Here is a 20,983-nt window from a genome sequence, read left to right on the forward strand (position 1 = left end):
TGCTAGCACAGTCATGCCCAGGTTGGCTCACGCCACCCTATGTATGTAACGACGATCGTTACCCGCCACATTCTATGTACGTACAGTCATATCTATACCAGCAGAGCGCACCAGAAGGGGATGAAAAACCGACACAACAGACCACGTTTTCCATAACTTTCTTGGCAGCACTCGATGGGGGCGCTTTGTGTTTCACCTATTCGCTGTTGGGACTACAGTGGACTACCGCCAATTAGACATCAGAGCAGAGTCTTTTCCGTTCATTTGTCGGCAGCTGCAATCTTACAGATGGCTGGTATACTTGAGAACAAGCGCTAATTATTATGAATATCGCATTGTGCTGACAGCAGTAATTCGATGCCTCACAATTGAAGAGAATTAGTAAATTATTGGAAAAAATGTTCGATACAACCTAGAAATGGTGTCCAACTTAATAATGAGTGGAATAAAAATGCTGGAAATGTTCTCAAATTTATGCTCCAACAAAAATTCCCTTTTTGACGTAGAATTCCATCTTACAGCAACATCGAGGGCGTCACAAAATTGACCACTTTCAAATGGTTATAGCTCATTCAGTTTCCAACCGATTTCCTTCATTTTTACATCATTCGATGAGCTGTGCATCCAACTAAATACGGAAAATTGTGATCGTGTGACGCTGACTATTGTACTATTGGAATATATAGAGCCCTGTTGAACGCATATTTCTACCAATCAGAGCTAAAAACAAGGTCAAATATCAGTTGAAACTCTCAGTGTCAGTCTAAATCAAACTGAACAACCAATCACTACCTTTTTTCCTCAGCATAGTTGGTACTAAAGTATACAAACGATTTGACTTTGTTAACGATTTGTTGTTGTTGTTGTTTTGCTCGCCAGACAACGACACACTCACAGAAGGTATATTTCTCAGTAGTCACGTATAAAAACTCGCATGCAGAAATATAGTCTTTATTGTATAACTAATCACTGCAGCAAGTGGATGGTTTACTGGGAACTGGCTCCCCGCAGCAAGCAGAGCAACCGCTGGCCTCAGCACAGTAGGTGACAATTTCAAATATCTCACAGCCTTCTATTGAGGACCGTCCGATAGAGGAAACCTTCTACAACGCCAGATTTTGAGTCTGTGTGGGAAGGACCGTCATACAAGCATTTTCCCAGCTTTGTGTAGTCTGAAACCAACCGTACTTTCAAAAACGATTACATATTTCCAAATGAAGTAGTAACAATGAGTTTTCCACATCTCAGTACATACTACAGTACCTGCGAGTTTACAATCAAGAAACGGGGTACTATTTACTATATCGAACTGTTAGCGTCCTAGAAAAAAAAACAGCACCCTAGATTGGCTTGCAGTCACTTTACAAAACGAATAACGAATAGACTGTTGTTGTCGTCGTCGTTTTTGTTAAAACTGGCACAACTCAAAGTTTCGAGAAAAACGATTTAAGAAATGAGCGTTAGAAAAAAACATTTATATTTACAGAAATATTAAAATCTCCCATTTTATTTTAACCTTATTTAATGTATAAGGTTAGACTTTAAAAGATAGGTTAAGGATAAACCACATTCAAATTTCAATGCATGAGAAGAAATAATATCCTTTTTAGTGCTGTGGATAAAATTGAGATTTAGCCCTATCCGCAACGTTTTGACGAGTTGACAAAAATTTGACCTACCTCAAACGATATCGGGGCGCTAAAAAGCGCCATTGGTGTGTCGCAATAGTGACACCCGGCAATTAAGTTTAAGAGCCAGTTCGCGAGAGCCGCAACCGCCTTTCTGAGGGACGTTGTTTTGATGTTCTCTGATTGAGCTGAAATTTTCAGCGTTTGTTTGTCTATTCAAGGTAGGAAGTTTTGCAAAATTTCAATTTTTTTTATTGTGGTTAAGTAGGGTTAAAGGGCCCATGAAAATGATATGTCCAAAAACGTCCAAATACTAAAAAGTGCAATAACTTCTGCTAGACTTGATGGATTTTTCTAAAAATTTGTGGTATTATTCTGCACTAAAAGTACTTCAAAACGCATGGTCCTAATAAATGGCAAAAAGGTAACATGACGAAAAAAATGCATTTTTCTTTTAAAGATTGTCAATTTTCAGGGTCATCCTACTCTTCTCAACATCGCTAGAAAAAATATCTGAATATAGCGTTTTATAGAGCAACTCAAGAGCTCGGGATGACCCTTAAAATTACCAATTTTTAAAAGAAAAATGCATTTTTTTTGTCATGTTACCTTATTGCCATGTGAGATGAATTTCGTTGCTCTAGGCAGCATTTTCTTTCATTTTTCAGAGCTTTATCAGCTACTAAGTATTCCATAACGCTGCCACGAGATGACATTGTGACGTAGATCCATTTGATTAGTTTTTAATACGGACCATCCTGTCACCGCCTGCCTTTTGATTGCAGTAAAATTATCTTGTAAACAAGAATTGTGTTTTATTATATTTTCGAATTAAAAAAGAGCTCATCACAACAAAAACAACAGATTTTAACACGTCTTGACTTAGCAGCAGCCAATAATTGACAATACAACCAGTCCATTCGATCGATTGAGGATAACACGCATGATAACAGATAACCACTCTTTCTGAAAGTGACTGTCATTAATACTCCTGGCTCTCCTGGCAACAGCAAACATTCGGAAGTCTGTTCTTGGCTTAGTTAGCGATGCAGACTTCTCGGATTGGACACTCTTGAAAAGCGTCAAAACGGTTAAAAGGTGATTTTTGCTGGTTAAACCCTGCCAGGCGGAATTGACGAATCGTGGATTTCGAACATAATTGAATTCGTCTCACACAACAACTCATACAAAGAACCCATTCGAACTATATGTATTCATTTAACAGACATTATCATTTGTTTAATTTTATGCTAAATCTCCTGTTTTTCGTAATCGTGAAACAAATTTTCATGTGTAGATATATCACTAGCTATTAGTTTTGAATGTTTGTTTCAGCAAAAAATGATGGAAAAACACATGAAATGTAAACTTTTACTAAGCAGACAATTCACACGTGCTGAAGATTGCCGTGCTGCCAGAATCTCATCATAAAATAAAATAAGAAATCCATTGACATTGTCAGTTTGTGCATATGTCGTCATTTTTAACATTTTTGGCGATTTGGAAAAAATACATTTTTTCAATTTAGGCGATTCCTGACATTTAAAAAAAAATTGAAAGTTTGAATTGAAAGACATTTTTAACAATTTTTGGTCATTTTTTACCCTCTCCTAATTTTGTACTCATTATATATTTTACATTTCAAGTCATTTTTTGACTTTTTCGAAATTCTGAAATTTTTACTTTTCTGACATTTTTTATATTTTTGACACTTTTTACGTTTTGACATATTTTATCCGTTATTTTTGACATTTTTGACTTTTAAAGACTTGTTAGGCTTTTTTTGCGTTTTTTTTTCATGTTGTTTTTTTAATTTTTTTTTCAATTTTTGACATTCCTAACATTTGAGACATTTTTGATCCTTTTTGAAATGGAAATTTTCTGACAATTTTTGTTTGTTTTCTTTCTAATTTTTTTCTCAGTACTTATTTTACATTTTAAGCCATGATGTATTTGATGTTTTTACAATTTCGGCTCTTTACAACATTTTGTGACTTTTTTAACATTTTTGGCATTTTTGTCTTTTTTGCCCTGTTCGCGAGTTTTGCTGGTTTAGACATATTTGATCCGTCATTTTCAATATTTTGTACATTCATGAAATTTGAGACATTTTTTCCATTTTTGAAATTCTTATCTTTTTCTACAGTTTTTGACAATATTTGGTTGTTATATACCTTTTTTTAATTTTTTTTCACATTACTTCACACTTAAAGTGTCAAAAATGTCTGGAACATCAAACATGCCAGCAATGTCAAACATGCCTAAAAAGACAAAAAATATCAGAAAATTTTTAAAATTTAAAAAAAAAATTTTAATTTTTGGCATATATGACATTTTTAACATTACGTAACAAAAATTGTTAAAATATGTGAACAATGTTATAAAATTTCAAGAGTGTCAACAACGCTGTTGTCAAAACGTCAAAAGTTCCAATGATTGTTGAAACTTATAGTAAAGACTACATGAGTGAAAGAACTTCTGCGGGTGGTGAATTGCGATTTTGGCGTAAAAGACATGATGCTCCAGGCTATGAAACAAATTGAGGGCGCAGAATTGGAAATAAAATCATAACGGGAGCCCTCTACTGACGGCAAATGATGCATTCGAGCCAAGCGTTAAGGTTGTAGTGTGTAGAAGCCACCACATGGCCGACTACGAATTTTCAAAGGCACAAGACTCAGAAATAGTTAATGCGTTGCCAGTAAAAACGCTGTCTTATGTTTGCATTATCATAGCAAGCATGAGGGTTTGTTTTTACAGGTGACGCATTAACTATTACCATATCGTATGCATTTGAAAATTCGAAGTTGACCACGTGGTGGCTTGAAGTCGGCCATTTGTGGCTTCAACGCACTTCCACCTTGAGAAAAAAAGGCAAAACTGCAAGAAATGACACGAAAAATTGATTCTTTTGCACGACAACGCTTGAGCACATATGCTAAGGTAGTCGAAACGTCTCTGGAAATGCTTAAGTAGAACCGTCCTCGCTGTATTTTTCTAAAACTACTCCATCCGATTCCGATGTGAAGAGGTGGTCCTGATTAATTTTTTGTTGTCTTTATCAAGGATGGAAAAAGTCGTACCGCACAACAATTATTCGGGTATCATTTCTAAACGTGCTATTCATTAGCTTTCAATCCCAGCAAACCATCGCTGTTAAAAATTACACATTCTCACGCATGCAAGAGACAACTTAGAGCAAAAAAATATATGGTGGCTTTCTTTGATGATTTAGTTTCAGTATAACTTGCTGTAGCGAGTGTTTCACGAAAGAATCGAAACGATTGCACTCGAGCGATCGCAACGATTTTTTCAAATGTTGGTTGCTTGTAGGCGAAATTCGGCTACTCCACGTCATGCTTTCACCGTGATATTCCTCGAGGTTCTTGGGGATTTCAAATATCACATGCTAATGCACCATGTTATAATTTCCGTAAGCATTGATGATACCTACTTGCTCCAGTAAGCAAACAGTTTAACGCAATCTAACGTTCATTTGGATTCATAATTTTGTATCACTGGCGATAATATCTCAAAGATTCTCGCGATACTGTTGAATACAAGTAACTTGGATACAATAAATATTATCGTGTTGATATCATTCAGTTTCCTTCTATGGTATTCGGAACGCATAGCAGCGAAAAACAATCAGCAGCGTTTCTTTGGAAAACTTGTACGCGAGGGAAAATAATTGGACGATACCTGATGAATCAAACGACACATTTGCATGGAATAATGCTAGTGAGTGAAAATTTCCATGCTTGGTCTTTATTAACCGTTATTATTATGTGCTCGGCAAAGAAACACCCTTACAAGCTCGACGGGGTACCCGGGTACCCACAGATTGAAACTCTAATATTTTTGACAATTTTAATCCGATTTTAATAGTTTTAGTACTTAAAGTTTCAGCAACTTATATATACATTGAATTCAGTGTCAGCGGTGGCCCGAAAGAATTTTTTTATTCCCGGAAATCTGTTTTTTCGGAGACATGTTCCGAAACTAATTTTTAAAATTTTTATGAATATTTGAACAGAATCTTACAATTATTAGTTCAAAGTTCATAGAATTACTTTCTCAGGCCATTTTAAGGTTTTGGGTGTTTGGGTATTTTGTGATATGCCCTTAAAATGGTCCTTCCGCACAGGTTCCACCGGGGCTTCTAGTGGCCATAGAAACAATTATGTAATAAAACGTCGCATAACATCTAAAATGGGTATTTTCAGAATCAGGATCGTATCTAGGGACTGGAAAACGACTCAAGACGCCATTTTGGATTCCAAAATGGCGACTTCCAGTATCTGAAAGAAAACCAAAATTAGCCAAATTCCATCAAATTTAGGTGTTTCCAGAATCAGCATGATGCCCAGAGACCGAAAATAAACTCCAGATGCTATTCTAAAAATTAGGATGGTGACTTCCGGGGTCAGCTGAAATTGTTTGAAAATCACCTCATATGAATGGTTTCGGAATCAAAATGATTCCAGAATCGCGATGATTCCTAGAGACCGGAAATCAATTTCGCACGCCATTTTGAAATACAAGGTTGTGACTTCCGGTTAGTCTGCTGTCATTTTATGGTCTCTGGGTAGCAACCCGGATCCGACAATACTCATCTTAGGTGGAATTCGGCCATTTTTTATTCTTGTCCAGAAACCGGAAGCTGCCATTTTGATATATGAATATCTTGAAATGGCTGCTAGGGTCGTACTAAGGTCTCTGGACAACATTTTAACGCCGAAAGTACTCTTAAAAAGTGGTATTTGGTCAATGTTGGCTGTGTTCCAAAAATCGGAAGCCACCATCTCGCACTTCCAAATGGCGTCTGCAGTTAATTTCCGGTCTCTGGGCATCATCCCGATTCCGGAAATATCCATATTCGATGATATTCGTCAATTTTAATTCCAAATTTTAATTCCAAATACCAGAATTCGCCATTTAGGAATCTAAAATGGCGTCGGGGGTTGTTTTACGGTCTCTAGATATCATCCCGGTTTTGAAAATAACCATATTGGATGATATGAGACGTTGTATTAATTGTTTCTATGACCACTAGAAGCCCAGGTGGAATTTGTTCCGGAAAGACCATTTTAAGGGCATATCACTATAACACTCAAAACCATAAAAATGGCCTATGGAAGTAATTTGATGAACTTTGGATAAGTAGTGGTAACATTCTGTTGAAATGTTCATGAAATACTTCAGTTTCGGAACATATCCCCGAAAAACCGGATTTTCATTAATGAGAAACAAAGAAAAACCCTCTGATTTCAAAGTAGATGAGGTAATATATCTGTTGGTGCTAAAAGTATCAAAATCGGATGGAAATGGTCAAAGTTACAAGAATTACAATTTGTGGATACCCGGGTACCCCGTCGGGCATTTAAGGGGTAAAAAAAATAAACTTTCCCTCATTGAACACCACCCCCCTCCCCCGCTTGTAAGTATATGAAAACTAATGTTATCAAAAGTTTCCTTTTAATGAGCTTTGGGATGAAAAAATGTAAAACATTTTTTTTTATAAAAATTAAGATTTTGAGCATTCATTTAATTTCAACTTTTTGAAGAATAATCATATTCCAGCAATGTAATATGTTTTTAGTGGTAATTTTAAACAAAAAACCTTTGCTGATCAACTCTCTAAGGCCATCCGTTTCCTATCGTAAAATTCAAGTGCTTGATACCTTAATACTAAGTACAGGTATACCTCGATTTTACTCACATTCTCGTTTTTGGAATGTGCGTAAAATCGAATTATGCGTAAAAAAAAGGTGTTTTTGTTACTGTTTCCCGTTTTTCGGCAGATTTGTCAGTCTATGGACAGCCCATTACTTGTGAACGATGTCTAATATATAAAATCCTACAATTTGATATAATTCAAACAACAAAAATGAATTAAAAATGTTTTTGGTAAAAGTGTGCTTAAAATCGAGGTAAAATGTGCGTTAAATCGATGCACGTAAAATCGAGGGTGCGTATAATCGAGGTATAACTGTATTTAGTATCATATCCCAAGACTCAAAAACTAAGTGATGCCTCATAATTTCTGCTTTGAAATAACCTCAGTTTTGAATACTTAGGTTATAACAGAAGTGCAAATAGTTAAGCAATTGTAGATCGAGATTTTGGAAATAATTAGCCAAAGCTTTCAGCATCATCTCGAAACATCTTAGCCACCGTGAAGCATTAGTAAAACCGACCGACTATTTCGTCTGTCCCTCTGCAGCATTCTGGCTCATGAAAGGAAAAGCGCACTCGTAAAATGCACGCTCACACACGGACAAAGACACTTGCGCTGTTGGCTTTTCCCCCCAAGCAACGGCAACAGCAACGTGCAATTAAATGATTACGATTTTTAAGCAGCTGCAGACAAACGTCTTCTTCCCGACTGGCATTTCCTCTCGCCGTTCCCTGATCGTCATCGTCGTTGTCATCGAGCACCACCGCGCAGACTCCGACTAGCGGCAGTATTCTGTTTCGTGCAATGCCACGAAGGATTTCAAACGAGAAGAACGCGCGATCACCACTAGGAAGAAGATCTATTATGTACCACCAACGGCACCTAGCTAGTAAGTCCGAACAGAAAATGCCTCGTTCAATGATTCAGAATTCACGCTGTTACACCGTCGCCGATCCGCAGAGTTGATGCTTGCCAGTTCAGCCCCCACACAAACATGTCGCTTCAGAGGTGGGCGCGCAGTGGCGTCTTTAGGGACGAAAATGAGCGTAAAAAGTGATATGAATGATCACACTTTTATGTTGCACATGAAGGTTTGAAAAAAAAAAACAATGATCTAGAGTCACGTGGTATTCTGTTTTCCCTGGATTAGCTTTGAGCTGAGAAGCGTGCACCCGGTTTAGGATAAAACTGAATTTATGATGGCCATAAGATATTGTCAAGTGCCGCTCTGATTTTATTCAATCATAGGAATTTGTGGAGTTCAAAGCGGATTGAAGCCACGTGATCGGTTTAAAAGGCGCCATCTTGTGTTCCTGTGCTTTCGCTTACCACATCGAGACGATTGTTCTTCCTGCACTTCTAACCGTGGGGCCACTCTGTGTACACTTCGAGGTTCCCAGTCAGTCAGCCAGCGACTAGTGGAAAATCTTTTCCCCGATTCACATGCACCGCACTATACAACACAAGTTGAGGTCTAGTTTATACTGATATTTCGTCCGATTTTCATTCGCTATTAATAGAACAGCTCCTCGGTTGGATTGGGGCGTTCAAGCTACGATCGTGACTTTCTCGCCGGACGTCACGCTGAGACAAGAGAGTTCAATACGCACCATACGGCGATCGTGGTACCGAAGCGAAAGCGGAACGAGGCAAGGAAAAACGACAACAACAGTTTTCCGAACGCTTTTCTTTCGTGCGTCGTGTATGTGGAACCCGTTCTCCATTCCCGTGAGAGAAAAAAAGAGAGGGAGAAAAGCTATGGGATTTCGAGAATGTTCACCAACACCAGCTGCCCCACCGTTACTGAACTAGAAGTGAGTCCAGGTGAGGCAAGGGGGACCAGCACGGAGCCGATCGCAGCGAGAGGAAATGGATCATTTCCGAATGGAGGATCGAACACGGTGGAATCGCTGGCCGACCAATTGGTCAAATGGATAATCACAAATGAGTTAAGATAAATGTTCATTGCTTGAAGTCTCGGAAGTAATCGTAATCGCTAATCGCTTGAAGTCTCGGAAGTAAACTGGTCCTATTTCCTATTTCTATGGTCAGAAAAAAAACGGTTTTGCCGACGACGGATAGACATCTTAAAAACCGATAAGCATAATCATAGTTAGTCAGATCTATTGGCTGGTAATGTTTAATTACTGCCACTGTGCAACAAACCGCGTTCCGAGAGCAGCCGATTAAGACACCCACCCGAAAGTAAATTCCACGTCAAACCTGCCGAACATCGGTTACCAAATGTCGTCATTTTGAAATGCCCCAACGTTCACCGCTGGCGACAATAACAGCAAACGAACGAAAATGCCATCCATAATGCTTGTCTTTTCAGCAGACCAAAAAACCGATCAACCTCTGAAACGTTGACAACGCCATCACGAAACCTAGAGCTGCTGGGGCTGAGCTTGAGCTGATCACAGTATCTCCCCCCGATTTACGCAATCTGCGCATGATCTGTAGTAAGAAACCGAAGATAGCGCATCAACACTAGCGCGCGAGGTGAACTAGTAGTCGTGATAGTGGTTTCAGAATCCCATCAAAACACGGTAACTTCCAAATACTTGTGGAAAATTACGTCGGGAAGAACAATCCAAACTGCAAAGTCGAACACCGAAAAAAAAAACAATAATTACATAAGAGTATTCTTCCATCGTCATCACTCGTCTTTTCCTCTTCCGGGCGCCCTTGGCAATATTCGAAGCCGGAAAATGGCACCACATGGACAAATACAACGGTGCTAATGGGAGCAAACAAAACCTATTAAACGAGGAAACAAGTTTTTCCAAGTTTGACAATTGCCAATACGTTTTTTTTTTTGCTCACTGCTGTTTCGTTGCGCGCAAAGGACATCACGAAAGTCATTTCATTCTGATTGACACTCCAAATCGGACCCAGACGGCTCCTTTAGCGCGACGCGGCACAGAAGCACAGACAGATTGATAGAAAGATGGATGATCAGCCATTTCTTGTGGTGTGTTGTTCGGGGTGACACCGAGAGGCCGTGGAAATCATGCCGAGTGAAAGAACGATACAAATTGGCACGCTATCAAATCTGTGCGGTTTCTTACTTCTCCTACTCGCGTGTTCCTCCTTTTCGGTTCACGATTCAGGCTGCCAGCACTACACTGTATTAGATGCTGGTTCAGTGGGATCACTCAGTGTGTGACTAATGTCATCCCACCCACCAGTTCCTTCCCAAGTACGTTGCTTTGATTCAAGAAGAAACCGACGAAGAAAGGTGACCAGCCAACGGCCCAGCATCCAATCGGCGATGGCTTGTCATCACGAGCCAAAAATTCTGAACAAAGAAATCGGATTTTTGCAATCACTAGATGCGGGTTACATCCCCACGGAATCACGGAACGAGGAGAAGTGAGACGCGATGTGTAGTGAACCAATTATTCGAAAGTATGCCATACGTACATAAACATGTGCACTAGAAGGTACAAGTTGCTTCACTGGATTCTGGAGAATGGAGCGGCAGTGGCGCAAGTTCACTTTCAAACAAAATTCAACAACTATGAATGCACCGGCGAATCTCAAAAACGTGGTGCGATGGTATGATTATTTGTTTGAACAAATCTCGAACGTCAACTGATTTTTCTCAGTTAAAATATTACAGAACCGGTAAAACAGGGCGTTATTCAGAGCCATTCAATACCGGCCAGAAAGTTACGTATAGAAATAATATACAAATTGACCAAAATACGAGAAAATTGAACTTTTCAAAAAAACAGATTTAATGTTCGCCTTAATCGATCATTCAGTAAGCGAGTGGATCATAAAATTCACCGACCGAGCCGCGGCAATCGACTAAAGCAGCAAATTTAGGGTACTCGAGCAAAGAAAAACGCACGATTCTCTCAACATTTCCCATTACGCGCCAATTTTTAAATGGGTAATTAAGAAGGAATTCGGCTCGAGAGTGTGTTGCGTGATCGAGTGTCCATTAGAAACGCCAGCCAGTTAACAACGGGGCCACCACATGTAAGTGTACAGGCTCTGACCTGCCCCCTCTGACATGCGCTCTAGGGTAGGACCGGTAAGGGTGGAATTGTTATCGCCCTTTTGCGAAATCGAAGCCACAAACAGCGCGCAGAATGCGAACATCAAAATATCACTCCGATCATGCGGGCACCCTACACGACCTCAATTCGGTGTTTGCAATTCAATGGTGAATGTACGGGTACTTACTTTTGCGCCCTTTTCTGACAAATTGATTGCGAACCAATCAGTGAAACAAAGAAGAAGTTATTATTGCGTTCGGCCTCGGGGGGTACAAGAAGATCGCATTTCAAGAGTAATTATCATGTTTGACTGCCTTTGCACACACTTTACTCATTCAGACCGAGCCTAGCCAAGAGGGCGCGGCGCGGTGGCACAGAAGGCCAGCACAGAGAGGTTTCACCGCAGCGCACGTCTCACGACTCTGCTGAAGCTTTGTGGCCAGTAGTAAAATCGTTGAGAAAACTAGTTTGAAATTAAACCTCTCAAAAATGAAAAATAAATCCCAAAATCATGACTCAGGTAATGTATCATGATCGAACCATTTTAGACTTGCTACATCATGCTTCACGGCACAGTTTCACAATTAATTTCACATGTAATCATAATCAAACAACGTTTATCGGAACAGTCAATTTATCAAGTTTAGAGAAATAAGAGTACACCATTCGATTTGTTATGACGTCCAGAATCTCGGAGCAAAAATTCAAAATCGTACGGTACATTTCAGAGTAATGTCCTTTTGAAAGTTGTAAAGTACAAAAATCACAGACAAAGTTATAGACAAAAAACTGATTTTAAGAAGGGATTTTTTACAAAAAACTTCATTTTGTCGTGTCCAACATACAGATAGGACATCGCGGTATTCAGCAATTGTTTTCCTTGAAATTTTTTCAACAACTTTGCTGAAGAAAGCAATCTGGTATATTGAAAATTTAAAAAAATATTTTTTTATCTAACTTTTAATCGTAAACGCCAAAAATATGGCCTTGTTCTATGGAACAATTTTGCTGAAGACATTGAGTACATAAAATTAAGTTTTCACAGTCAAATCTAAAACGATCACGAATTTTCGAGCTCAGAACACTGTGCACTGTGGGGTTTTCAAATGAATCTTTCCACCAATTGTAAATCTCGAGGAACATTTCAAAAGGTCCTATCTGACATTTGTAAACAGAACCTATTTTTTGTTTATTCGCATGAAAGAGTTTCTTGTTATAAGTTCCTTTGAGAAAAAAATAGATTTTTGATATCCATAAAAATTCCAGAGCTTACAAGAAAACGTCCAATTTGAATAATAATACAATATCGCACAGCTCTCTGATAGGACGTTTGTCTACTAGTAGGCCAATCTGTTATACGAACAAAAAACTTTGACAGTTGCAGATTGGACCTCGAGCTTGAAAAATTTGTGTAACATTCTTTACCGGTTAAAGAAAGTGAAAAAAAGTAAAAATTAAGTCGCAATCGAGGTCCCCAGAAGACGTCGAAAACGTAGCGGTACGGACGACTAGCGTGCACCTGCTAAATCATAATTAAAATGCTTAGCCTAGATATTACATTATTACCTCCAATATGATCCACAGATCTCGAACATCTCCTCGTCATCGTTGTTGGTTCCCCTCACGAAGTCTCATATAGTCGTTCACGTCGCGATTTTTTGTTCATGAAGAATTTTCCAGATGGAAACAGACGTTTCATGGACTCATTCGAGTAGAAGCAAAATTTACAAAACTTTGGCTGTCATAGGGGTTTATTGAATCATTCCTATGCCAGCCAAGGAACACCGATTCTATGAAGAATATTGCTGTTAATTCTGACTATTCAGAAAATTTTCAACGTGACACCATATATGTTGGTTGTAACTATGGCACCTTCTTTCTCCGAGGCTGCTACCCTAACTCCACGGACAGAGCGCTCCCCCTCCCCCCCCCCCCCCCATGTGTCCAGCAGACGAGTTTCAAGTGCTAGATTTTGCGATTCAGGATTCCCACGAGAATGACGAGAATGACGACAGCTGTATATTGCCAGCAAATTCAGGCCTTTTGGTAAACGACGACCTGACGAAAGACGACCTTATGTTTTCAAACACACATTTTTGCCCTATGTTATATAGTCACTTCGATGGAAATCTGGATCCCGAAGAAAATGATGCGCATAGTAAATAATTTTGATAATAGGAAAATGAAATAAAAAATTATAATCATTGTAACAAAACAAATAAATCATTCAATTACTTAACACATTCGTTGTTTTGCTTTCGTCTCGATTAGACGCAAATTGTTCATCTCCGTTTGAGTTTGCAAAAAAACAATACACGAGTTATCGTACGGGTGTTTTTTTTTGTCGATTTGTTCTTGTGCTGCGCGATAACAATAGCCGGTAGTTTATCGGCAGAAACATCTTCTGCACACTGGTAGGGGCAGGCTACCCCGCCAGTGATCCGATACGCAGCTGATATATCAGCAAGAATAATTCTCCCGCACCGCTGTTACCCCGCTAGCAGCACGGACCACCATACGATCGAGCGAGTGGAAGTCAACTACAAGTGGCATCTACAAGGTCGCGTGTAGGATACGGCCACTGTGTCACAACACGAAGCTGGATCGTCATTGTTTGTTCTGCGGAGACGTTCGATTAATCCTACTATCAGCCGTGAGGTCGTGACTTAGACGTTCGGTGAAGTATTCACTTTAGAATTTTTATCATTATTATTAATAGTATTATTATTATTGTTATTATTATAATTAATATTACTATTATTATTATTATTATTATTATTATTATTATTATTATTATTATTATTATTATTATTATTATTATTATTATTATTATTATTATTATTATTATTATTATTATTATTATTATTATTATTATTATTACTATTGTTATTAGTATTAGTATTACTGCCTTTTTTTTTATTTTGATCCATTGTAGTTTGAAAAATTGTTTTTAAAATTTAATAGCAACTACTTGACCCCCCCCCCACATTCGAATATTTATCGTTTGTGTGCGGTAGAGCGTAACGCTCCCGCAAAATGGACGACATGCAGGTGCAACTATTCCTGGATGTGGAAACAACTGGGGAAGAGATTGAGATCTCCCCCATCAATTCCCCTCTACCTTCCCCGCTACCTAGCCCCGTACCAAGGGTACCGGCAACACGGGTGAAGGCTTACCCAGATGCTTCGAAAGGTCCGTTCGTAGTTTACTTCAGGCCCATAAAGAAGCCTCTAAATATTATTCAAATCGGCAAGGACCTGGCAAAACAGTTTTCGGACGTAACCGAAATTACAAAGGTTAGACCGAACAAACTGCGAGTTGTTGTGAGTAGCTTGAAGCAAGCAAACGCAATTGCTAGCTACGAGCTCTTCACGAGAGAGTACCGCGTGTACATCCCTGCCAAGGACGTGGAGATCGACGGTGTGGTTACCGAAGGAAGCCTCACGGTCGATGACATTTTGCGTCACGGGGTTGGCTGCTTCAAGAACCCCCTGATTCAAGATGTAAAGATACTGGATGTCAAGCAATTGCATTCAGTATCCATCGAAGAAGGGAAGAAGAAATTCTTCCCTTCGGATTCCTTCCGTGTAACATTCGCCGGATCCGCACTGCCGAACTACATCTCTTTGGACAGGGTTCGTCTGCCTGTACGCCTGTTCGTACCGCGGGTCATGCATTGCCAAAACTGCAAGCAGTTAGGTCATACAGCCACCTACTGCTGCAACAAGGCACGCTGCAGCAAGTGCGGAGGCAATCATGCTGAGACCGCTTGCAGTGAGGATACTGAAAAGTGTCTTTACTGCGAGGGAACTCGGCATGACCTTTCGGCGTGTCCCGCGTACAAACAGCGCGAGGAAAAAATAAAGCGTTCCCTCAAGGAACGATCAAAGCGCTCTTTCGCAGAAATGCTGAAGAGTGCTGAGCCACCCTCGACAGGAAACATCTTTTCCTTTTTGCCAACCGATGAGGGTACATCTGACGATCCCGTCGAAGGGTGTTCTTATGCCATGCCAGAAGGATCTAGGAAGAGGAGAATGATCAACTCTCCTAATCTTTCTCGCAAAGGTCGCAAGATAACCCCTAGCGGAATGACCAATAAGCCAACACAAAAAGGAAGCGGTGAAGAAAAACCGAAGCAAGTACCTCCCGGTTTTAATTTTAAATCAAACCAGGAGTACCCTCCGCTTCCTGGGGCACCAAAAACCCCTCGTGCACCCATTTCTCGATCAGAAGATAAAAAAGAAACAGGGTTCATAAAATTTTCTGATATTGTGGACTGGATATTTAAAACATTCAACATACCAGATCCCCTACAAAATATTCTTCTTGCCCTTCTTCCTACAGTGAAAACCTTTTTGATGCAACTAGCAGCAACTTGGCCTCTCATTTCAGCTATCATATCTTTCGATGACTAATACGGCGAAAGAGGTTAGGAATTTTATCACTGTATTACAGTGGAATTGCAGAAGTATCATCCCCAAATTCGATCTATTTTCTCATTTAATAAATACATACAATTGTGACGCATTTGCGCTCTGTGAAACCTTTCTCAATTCAAACGATCAACTCAATTTCCACGATTTTAACATTATTCGTCGAGATCGAGACTCACACGGTGGAGGGGTACTTTTAGGGATTAAAAAGTGCTATTCCTTCTTCCGAATCGACCTCCCCTCGATCTCGAATATTGAAGTCGTTGCCATTCAAACGAATATGAATGGAAAAGACCTATGCCTTGTTTCGTTATATATGCCTCCATCCGCGCGGATTGAACAGAAGCATCTCACTGATATAGCAGAGTTGCTTCCTGCGCCTCTCTTGATATTGGGAGATTTTAATTCTCACTGTTCGCTATGGGGGTCGCTGTACGACGACAACCGATCTTCTTTAATCTGTAACTTGATCGACGACTTCAATATGACAGTTTTGAATACTGGGGAAGCGACACGTGTACCTAATCCTCCAGCACGTGAAAGCGTGCTTGACCTATCCCTTTGCTCGACATCACTAGCGTTAGATTGCCGGTGGAAAGTAATCAACGATCCCCACGGTAGTGATCATCTTCCAATCGTTATATCAATTGCTAATGGTTCAACTCCCCCGAACCCAATCAATATTTCCTACGACCTTACACGTAATATTGATTGGAAGTGTTATGAGTCTATTATAGCGCAATCTATCGAGACTCACGAGGAACTTCCTCCGGAGGAAGAATACGCGTTCTTAGCTGGCTTGATAATCGACGCCGCGACTCAAGCTCAGACGAAACCGATACCCGGGGTAACGATTAGACAGCGCCCTCCCAACAAATGGTGGGACAAAGAGTGCTCTGAGCTGTACGCGCGAAGGTCCGCGGCGTATAAGGACTACCGGGAGTACGGCACTGTCAACCTGCTTCGAAAGTACGAGGCACTGGGCAGGCAGATGAAGAGCTTAGTAAAGGCGAAAAAACGCGGGTACTGGCGGCGGTTCGTAAACGCGTTGTCCAGGGAAACAGCGATGAGCACTCTTTGGGATACCGCCAGGCGCATGCGGAACCGTGACGTTTCGAATGAAAGCGAGGAGTATTCAGATCGCTGGATACTCGATTTTGCCAAAAAGGTCTGTCCAGACTCTGTACCGGAACAGAAAACCTTTCGCGACGCGTTATTAGTAACTACGGAAGAGCCTCCATTTTCGATGTTGGAATTTTCAATGGCTCTCCTGTCGTGCAACAATAAGGCTCCAGGGTTAGATAGAATAAAATTCAACCTGTTGAAGAACCTACCCGACTCTGCAAAAAGACGCTTGTTGAATTTGTTCAACAATTTTCTTGAGCTAAATATTGTTCCGCATGACTGGAGGGAGGTAAAAGTCATTGCTATTCGGAAACCCGGGAAACCTGCCTCTGATCACAATTCATATAGGCCGATTGCGATGCTCTCTTGCCTCCGGAAATTAATGGAGAAAATGATCCTCTTACGGTTAGACAAATGGGTCGAAACAAACGGGTTACTTTCAGATACTCAATTTGGCTTTCGCCGGGGCAAAGGGACGAACGATTGCCTAGCGTTGCTTTCTACTGAAATTCAACTAGCCTTTGCTCGAAAAGAGCAAATGGCTTCTGCGTTCATGGATATTAAGGGGGCTTTTGACTCTGTCTCTGTAGAAGTTTTAAGCGCGAAACTTCATTCGCAGGGACTTTCACCAAATTTGAATAACTTTTTGCTCAATTTGTTGTCAGAAAAGCATATGTATTTCTCACATGGCGATTCGACAACTTCCCGAATTAGTTACATGGGCCTCCCCCAGGGCTCATGTTTAAGTCCTCTCTTATATAATTTTTACGTCAATGACATCGATGAATGTCTTGCAAATTCATGCACGCTAAGGCAAAGTGCAGACGATAGCGTTGTATCCATTACTGGTAGCGAGGCTAGCGATCTGCAAGGACCATTGCAAGATACCTTAGACAATTTGTCTAAATGGGCTCTTAAGCTGGGTATCGAATTCTCTCCGGAGAAAACTGAGCTGGTCGTTTTTTCTAGGAAGCATAACCCAGCTCAGCTGCAGCTCCTACTAACGGGTAAAACGATCTCTCAGGTTTTAGTCGCTAAATATCTCGGGGTCTGGTTCGACACCAAATGCACCTGGGCTTGTCATATTAGGTATCTGACACAAAAATGCCAACAGAGGATTAATTTTCTTCGTACGATTACCGGAACTTGGTGGGGTGCTCACCCAGGAGACCTGCTAAGGTTATACCAAACAACGATATTGTCAGTTCTTGAGTACGGCTGTTTCTGCTTTCGCTCCGCCGCGAACACGCACATTATAAAATTAGAGAGAATACAATATCGTTGTTTGCGTATTGCCTTGGGTTGCATGCAGTCGACCCATACGATGAGTCTTGAAGTGCTAGCGGGTATTCTTCCGTTGAAACATCGTTTTTGGAATCTCTCTTACCGGTTGCTAATTCGATGCACAGTTATGAACCCATTAGTAATTGAAAATTTCGAGAGGTTGGTCGACCTTCAATCTCAATCCAGATTTATGACTTTATATTTTGACTATATGGCTCAAGATATTAATCCTTCTTCATACGATTCCTCCAATGTCGCACTTTTAGCTACTTCTAATAATGCTATATTCTTCGACACCACCATGAAACAAGACATTTCTGGTATCCCGGATCAATTGCGACCCCAAGAGATCCCTAAGATTTTTTCCAATAAGTTTAAACATGTTAGTTATGATAAAAGGTTTTTCACTGACGGATCTAATCTAGATGAGTCCACTGGCTTTGGTGTTTTCCACGAAAATTTTACCGCCTCCTACAAACTCGATGCTCCTGCTTCCGTGTACGTCGCAGAACTTGCTGCTATTCAGTACTCTCTTGGAATCATCGAAACCCTACCCATAGACCACTACTTCATCTTCACAGATAGTCTCAGTGCCATTGAGGCTCTGCGATCAATGAAGCCTGTGAAGCACACCCCGTATTTCCTGGGGAAAATACGGCGGTTTTTAAGTGCTTTAACAGATAAAAATTACCGGGTTACCTTAGCGTGGGTCCCTTCTCATTGCTCGATTCCGGGTAACGAAAAGGCTGACTCTTTAGCTAAGGTGGGTGCTATTGATGGCGATATTTATGAAAGACCAATTGCTTATGATGAATTTTATAGCATTTTGCGTCAGAGAACACTCAACAGTTGGCAATCATCATGGAACTCAGATGAACTGGGACGGTGGCTACATTCCATTTTTCCTAAGGTATCGACGAAAGCATGGTTCAAGGGGTTGGATGTAGGTCGGGACTTCATTCGCGTGATGTCCAGACTTATGTCCAATCACTACACGTTAAACACGCATCTCTTTCGTATAGGGCTTGTAGACAGTAATCACTGCGTTTGTGGCGATGGCTACCATGACATCGAGCATGTTGTTTGGTCGTGTACCGAATACTGTGGTGTTAGGTCTGAGCTTATAGATTCCCTTCGGGCCCGAGGAAAACAACCGAACGTACCCGTTAGAGACATTCTGGGAAGCGGTGATCTCCAGTACATGACACAGCTATACGTTTTCATAAAACACGCTGGTATTAAAATATGAAACTCTTCTATCTATTTGTTAGATTACCATTCCCGCTACACGCTGAAAGAAGATGATACACTAAGCTGGAGACACCCAAACGAAGACTCGGCATCTTCATGTTCACGCAGACACCTCAGTCCAAACTGCTCAAATAGAACATCACTGCTTAGCCATGTACAAATAAATAAATCGTATAACTCAATATAGTTAAAATCAAAATTGTAACTCCCCTCCTCTCACCTTAAATCCCCACTAGCTCGTAGTCGGCCGCGAGAATAAAGAAAAGGCCTTCCTCTTTTCCCTGCTAATTTAGAATTTAAAAAAAATGTACTTGGCTCAGTTAAACATAAATTGTATCGTGCCGTGTCAAATAAACTATTTAAAAACCAAAATCAATTACTTAACTGTGTTATATATTTACGTATTTTCAATGTTCTTGTATGACCTACAATATGACATTTTTCTTTTTAATCGAGTTAAACATTGTCATTTCCCTCGATCCCCCGCTTCGTCTCAAGCGACCGTTTCACAAACCACTACACCCCGGCTGCCTCACTGAAAAAACATGTGATTAATTGATTACTATTAATTTTAATTTACAACAGAGAATTAAATAAAAAAGCTGGTTTAAAAAACCAAACTTTCATAAGAAATGATAGACAATATTTTTATGGAAATGAATCTCGAATTCGGATATCAAACGTTAATCATAATGATATACTGTTCCATATAAAGCCTTTGAAGCCATTTAAATCAAAGGTCCAATGTGTCATCAATAGTTACTAAGAGACCAATCAGATAGGTCCTATGTGATAACGAAAACAACATAGGTCCTATGTAACAAAACCATCAATAAAAACTGGACAAAAAGAATTAAAACTTTCTTTTATTACATTTGAGATAATAAAAGGGATGGAATCTTATTTTGGTTTTAATTGGCAATTGAAAAGAATTCACAAAACTTCAAGTTCATTTTTCTCTGATAAGCATCGATGTCAGATAGGACCTTTTGAAATGTTTCTCTAGAAATGTCTTGAAATATAATACTTGGAATGTGTAAAAACAATTTTGGAAGTTATTTCATAAAATGGTGGTTGAAAAATCACTTTTTTGTACTTCACGACTTTCGAAAGAGCATTACTCAAAAATGTAGCATACGACGATTTTGAAATTTTGCCCATAGAGTCTGGACGTCATAACGAATCGAACGGTGTACTCCGATCCCTTGGTGCATTTTTTTAACGGTCTGTGGGAGCACCGTGACCTACGTATTACATTGGAATCAGTAATGTGGCTTATATATCGATTCGCATTAAAAATTGGAGAATACTTTCCATTTCATAAATATTATCAAACATGTTTAACAATTGTATTTCGAAAATGTAATGAGTTATATTTGATACGATAACGTTTAGAAGAAATCACAAATCATTAGAACTCGTTAACTTTGACATTATTATAAATAGCAAATATCGGTCTAATAATAGGAAAAAATCTCACTTATACCACAATAGATCAAACAATGGTCGCAGTCTTCTACAAGGGAAAAAACTCTCACTTTGACAATTTCACTTTACAGTAAGGTCTTTTT

General features: G+C 39.8%; 1 protein-coding gene across 11 annotated transcripts in view; it reads right to left on the reverse strand.

Moving 5' to 3' along the window:
- Positions 1-20,983, reverse strand: part of LOC129725533 (myocyte-specific enhancer factor 2) — a 205,573-nt gene that overhangs the window by 105,285 nt on the left and 79,305 nt on the right. Inside the window, exon 1 of one of the 11 annotated variants that reach the window (XM_055681493.1) lies at positions 8,638-8,783. The exons of 9 other annotated variants lie outside the window; for them this stretch is intronic. The gene's annotated coding sequence lies outside the window, so the exon portion shown is untranslated. Of the gene's footprint in view, positions 1-8,637; positions 8,784-20,983 lie in introns of those variants that run through there. One more of the 11 variants, XM_055681492.1, reaches the window with a different exon arrangement.

Source organism: Wyeomyia smithii, chromosome 2 (assembly GCF_029784165.1).
Source record: "Wyeomyia smithii strain HCP4-BCI-WySm-NY-G18 chromosome 2, ASM2978416v1, whole genome shotgun sequence".
Classification (NCBI taxonomy): domain Eukaryota; kingdom Metazoa; phylum Arthropoda; class Insecta; order Diptera; family Culicidae; genus Wyeomyia; species Wyeomyia smithii.